This window comes from Geospiza fortis, unplaced genomic scaffold, assembly GCF_000277835.1.
Source record: "Geospiza fortis unplaced genomic scaffold, GeoFor_1.0 scaffold344, whole genome shotgun sequence".
Taxonomy (NCBI): Eukaryota; Metazoa; Chordata; class Aves; order Passeriformes; family Thraupidae; genus Geospiza; species Geospiza fortis.
Genome location: NW_005054584.1, coordinates 320,922 through 327,012, shown reverse-complemented (window position 1 = coordinate 327,012; position 6,091 = coordinate 320,922).

Below are 6,091 nucleotides of genomic sequence, written 5' to 3'. Positions count from 1 at the left end.
GCCGCGGGGAGCGGTGGATTCCAAGGATTTGGTTAAAATGGTGAAAATCGGTGTTTACCGAAACGTGCGGTGCCCCGGGCTGGTACCGAACTTGGCCAGACGCAGCGGGCCGGGCTGAGCTCAGGGGGCTCCTCCACCTCCAGAAGTTGGCTCTGCTTGAGACGGGAATTGTTGTGCTCAAGCTTAATCGGAGAAATTTCTAATATTAAGTGCAGTTTGGGAATCCATCAAAATAGATTTTCCTTTATGGAGCTCCCCCCGAGTTCTCGTTTGCCATTCTTAGCCCAGACAGCAACATGTAAAAACAAGCAAAGGAGTTGGAAGAACTCTTTTTCAAGAGGAAAACGTTGTTATAAGGAGCTGCCATGACTGAATTGGATTGATTAATTCAAATTAATTTGGATTTGGACTGTATGTTCTGTATAAAGAACTGCTTATGGAGGGGGTCTTGTGCTTCCTAATTCCTTTTTCAGCTTAAAGAGAGGTGCTAGAATTAAACTTTTAATTGCTCTAAACCAGAATTTACTCATACTTGCATATTGGCAAGGAAATTCCTGCTTTTCTGAGTCTGGAGTTTCATGGCTTCGTGGGCTACAACTTAAATGTTTCTTCCCCACAACCAAGTTTGGTTTTCTAAGACTCTCCTTCATTTAGTCTGTATACATAATTAACTTTTATACGTTAAATTCAAAAAGCATTGCAAATGTTATTCTACAACTACTTCAATATCTCTTTACTCTGTTTTGATTTGGTAAATACAACAAATTCATGCAAAACCATCACTAGATTTCTCTGCTACAAAGAGGAATAGTGTAATCCACTCTGTTTAGAGCAGCAGGGCGCTTCATAAACTTAAAATGGTTTAGAAGTAGGAACTTGGATTTCCATGAAAGTGTTTTCCAGTGGCAATTGGACCTGTGTTTGTAAACATGTGAGCACAGAATGAAAAAATACAATTTCATGGACCACTCCACCATAGCATTGTGTGTATCATGGCACAGCTGCAGGCAGATTTTCCCTTTGCAGTGGGAAAAACCTAAATTCATTCAGCAACTGTGACCAAATAATCTGATTAATAACGGATGATGAGCTGTGCATGATGCTCTGACTCTCTTTGATGTGGTGTTTAACCCACCTGAAGGATGTGTGCAGTGCTGATGCAGGGTTTGCAGAGCTCAGTGGTGCAGCCGGGGCTCACCTGAGCGGATCCGGGACAGTCCCTGAGGTTTATTTCCCTCCTTGGCAGGCTGGAGAGCAGGGAGCTGCAGCCCGAGGTGGGCAGGGGGAGCGGGGCTGCCTTTGGGGAGCAGGCCCTGCTCCCTCCAGCCTTCCCCTCCGCTGGCTTTTCCTGCCTGTGTCACTTCCTTCCCTTGGCTCACACGCACCCGGTGACAGCGCGGAGGGAGCGGGGCTGAGCCTGCAGGTCAGCACCGGCTCAAATCCCAAATCCCAGTCCTTTCCTTTAACTTGTGGATGAGAACTGGGACCCTGAATATATCCTGCAAGGATAAGCCTCATAGAGATCTCTGATTTTTCCTCTCGCTCTACAAACCAGGTTGTTAGTGACTTCCTAAAGCTTGCACTCAGCAGCATTGTGGTACCACTAAAACTGCCCACAGCAAAGGACTCGAAACTCTTTTCAACTCTTTCTGCTTTTTGGAGACCTCTGGCATAGACACAATTTGTCTAAAATTTCCTCATTGCCCCCAGATCTACCAATGACTCACCTAAACCAGCTTTGCTGTTGTGGTGGTAGATAAACACACAGATGTGTTCACTTCTTTCTCTTTTCCACAATATAGCATCGTGTGTCCCACCATGACACCATCTAAAACATGATCCTGGCCTCGGGGGGTTCACAGACATATGCAAATACTTCTGCTGTTCTAACTTTGTGATTTTTTTTTTTTCTTTTTCTAAACTGTTTCCATTTCCCACTTGTTCAGACCTGTGTAACAAACCAGGGATTGGTTGAAGTAAATGCTTTGTGGAGGGGAACAACTTTCTCTGTGAGCAGCAGTTTGCTTTTATCGAAGTTATAAAAATCCTTGAGTGTAGTTTTTAAAACATGAAAAGCATTTCCTGGACAACATCTTTCCCGCACAAAGCAGAACTGTGTTTCCCAGACCTACTGGAGACCAGGCAAAACAGGGTCTCTCAGTGCTCCAAAAATTGCTTCATTTTCATTTGTAGCAGCTTCTGCATTGTGCAGTTAATGTAAGGCTGCTCCCTGTGCTTCTCCAAGTCAGTCTATGGAAATCCTCTCTTGGGATGGAACTAAAGAATATTCACGCTTCTCAGCATTAAATCCATCACAGTGCTGTTGTCACCACATACACTTTTTCCCTGTGCAAGCCCAGATCAGTATTTGACTTTATTTTATCCTTTTAAGAGATAAATACTCTGTCATATCCTACCTCATCAACATAGGGATGAGTTAGAGGATGTATGGTTTGGTAGTAGGGAACCAATAGCTCTGTGTAAGACTACTAAAAAATGTATGATAAGATTCAAACTCACCTGAACTTGTTCCATCCCCTTTGTTAGAACATTAACTGTTCCCATTTTATGAAGATAAGTAATATTTTGGTGTTAGAATGACTGCAGTGAGTGAGATACAGACCTTGTAGGGCACTGACTGGGGTTTGTAGAATATCCCGAGTTGGGAGGGACCCACAGGGATGGTGGAGTCCAGCTCCTGGTCCTGCTCAGGACACCCCAACAATCCCCACCTATTCCTGAGAGCATTGAGCTCCAGCGTTTGCCAGATGCTGCCCTTCAGAGTTTGTGTTGTCAATTCACAAATTGCTAATAAATAAATTCACTTCATAGCCAAGCTGCAGTCTGTAATAGAGAACACACAGTTGGCTGGATGTGTCCTCTGTGCCACAAGTGAATGACTGCTGACTCCACACAGCCTGGAACTTGGGGTAGAACACCTGTAGCCAGCCACTGATCTTTGTTTTCCAGTGATGATAGTGTTTAGAGGAGAATTCTTATTCTCAGACCTATTCTTTGATGGACTTGATTTCTTGTCATCAGCCCTCAGCTATAAACTGCTTTCATAGCTCGTTTGCTTCTTGCCCAAAGGAACTCTGCCAAGACAAGCTCTTCTTCGTCCTCCTGGTATCTGGCCAAACCCAAACTGCACTGTAGTGGAAAAGTTGTATCCCAGCTCTTCCCTGAGTGTTTTGGGTGGTAGGAGCATCAGGGGTGTTCCAGGCCATAGGTTGTAGTATTTTGTTGCGCACGGTTTCAGCCTTTGTCTGCCAGGTGACTCCAAGGCTGTTCTTAATACCATCAAAAGGAAAGAATACCAGTAAATTGGAGACACTCCAGTAAAGGTAAAAGGTTAAATGTTCAACTGTAAAGTTGGAAACTTAAGAAAAAAAAAAGGAAAAAGTTGTGCCATTGCCTACCTGGAACTTTAGCTTCATTCACAGCTGTTTCTTCACATTTTCATCCCACAAGGGGTTACTTAGTGCTGAGATAGATCCCAGCACTTATTTCCTTTGGCTGATGTGCTTCTCAAAAAGCAGCCTCTTGCTTTGGTTGTGTTACTTACACCACTTGCTTCTTTTACATGCAGTTGGAATGTCAAGGAGTGCTCTCCCTTCTCCACTGCCACAATGTGGTTATTGTCTCATTTGGCTTGTCTTGGACAGCAGAGATTTGCTGGGCTTTGATTTGGATTTTTTCATATTCTCTGCTCTGCATTCCTTTTTTAAGATTTTTTTTTCTGTAATTAACACCTTCTGCAGATGCATTGGGAAATTCTTTTCCTTCCCTTTCATGATCTGGTCTAGGTTTGATGTTTCTGGTATAACATTGTAGAAACACAGTGGATGTATCTCAGATGTTGGGTGCTCTCAGGACCAAGTTAGGATTCACCTTCCAGTGCCTGAGGAGAGCCTGCAAGAAAGATGGAGAGAGGCTTTACAAGTGGACAGGACACAGGGAACAGATTCCCACTGCCAGAGGGCAGGGATGGATGGGATGTTGGGAAGAAGTTCCTCCCTGTGAGGGTGAGGAGGCCCCTGGATCCCTGGCAGTGTCCAAGGCCAGGCTGGATGGGGTTGGAGCAGCCTGGGACAGTGGAAGGTGTCCCTGCCATGGCAGGGGTGGCACTGGATGGGCTTTGAGGTCCCTTCCAACCCAAACCATTTTGGGATCCTGTGAAAGCTAAAACAGACCAGGGCAGAAACTATTTGTTTTAGCAAAGATAATCCTAGTGTGACTGTTCTGTTCTGACTGGGACTTCAGCTGTTTCCTCCTTACAAAGAGGTGTATTTTTCTCATTCTGCTTTTAACTTTCAGCAGGATCTGCTCCCTGCGTGCTTTACAAGCCGTATGTGTCCCACATCTGTCATCTTTAAGCATTGCGAAAATCTAGTTTGTTATTCAGACATTGATTAATTATGAAGCCAGTCTTCTGCATAAAACATAAGCTGACTGCTTTGGAGAGACTCGTGAACAAATGCACGACACAAAATTGCAGAAACAAATCATCCCACTGAGTCCCTTTTACAGAGAAGTACCAGTGTGAGCCAGTCCATCCTTTGATGTTCAGCAGCTGTTCCCAGGACAGCTCTTCCAAATGCAAGTGATTTACCTATCAAACCAGTGCCATGAATCAGGGATGGATGTGTAGCCATGGTGGATTCTTAAAATTAAGTTTTGGCTATTTACAAATCAGCTTCAGAAATGCTCATTTCAATTCAAAGTTCTCAAAGTGGCAGAGCGAGGGGAAAAAAGGAGGAACTGTGATAACCTCATCTGGCTCACATCACTTCCAAAAATCCCAATTATCAAAAAAAAACCCCAAAACTTTTCTTTCAAATCTAGGGTTCAGCTCTTCCCAAACTCTTTTAGAAAGGGCAGCTTCTCCTGGGCATGTCCAGAGCTGATCAGATCATTGCTTCAAATTCCATGCCTAAGTAATGCCTTAATATCAGGAAGGATTTAACTGAGTGTATTATTTGCCATGGAAACGACACTTTATCCCTAAAACCTTTTTGAGTCTTGATATGTGAGACAGCAGGCAGGCAATGCAGAGGGCAGGAGTGTGCCAGGAGCAGTGCCAGCATGAGGTGCTGCTTTGTTAGTGCCTGGCAGCCAAGTGCCCAGTGCAGTCCCATTTTGGACAGAACTTCACTTGGTAGCTTCCTTTACCTTTTGCAATATCAAGAATTTAAGGTCCTTACCCTTGCTTAAGGAAAGGATTCATTTCCATAGCTTTCAGACCTTCATCTACCATCCATCACAGCTATTGTGCATTTCTCTCTTTTTACATCTTTGTTTTTTTTCTCTAAGCACAAAGTTCTGCTAAGTACCACTTCTCAAAACAAACAGGCAGTGGGAGAGAATACTTTAAATTTATTACATCAGGAATCTTCAGAAAGTAATTCTTAGTCAGTGGAACATAGAAGAAAAAAATCAATGTGTGTCTTTATATTGCTGCAAGGCAAGAAGCCTTGAATTGAACCTGCTGCATTTTACTTTGCCAGCAGACAGTGTTCCTAGTGCTGGACAACTTGAACCTGTTCAGCAGATCTTGAAATCTCATAAAATGGTTTGAATTTTATTCCATCAGCTTGCTCTGAGGGAAGAGAGGAACGTGTTGGGGCAATCAGTGCAAGTGGATTTGTGTTCACAGATACTCCAAGAGGAATCTTTGTCCAGATTTTCATTTCTCTTTCTACTGGCCGTGGTTTGTTCCACTAGCAGGCAAGAATTCAGAGTTAACAGGACATAAAATGGGAAAGAACAGACTTTTCCCAGGTTTTCCTTGGCAGAAGCACGTCAGCTTGCCCTTCCTAAATGACCTGTGATAGTCTAGCAAATCTGTCCAGGTTTTGCTGTTTGTTGTGAAGACTTTTGAACAGAATTAGGGGCTGGGGATATTCATTCTCACCCATACTCTGCCCAGATCCTTCTATGATATTGGACAAGTGACTTAACATTTATCTGTCTATTATGTCATGATATTCAGTTAATTTTGGGCTTTTTTATGACTAAATTAAATCACAGTGTATTTGCAAAGATCCTAAAAAGGATTGTTGTTCTGTGAGCCAGCAGAAAACCAGTGTAG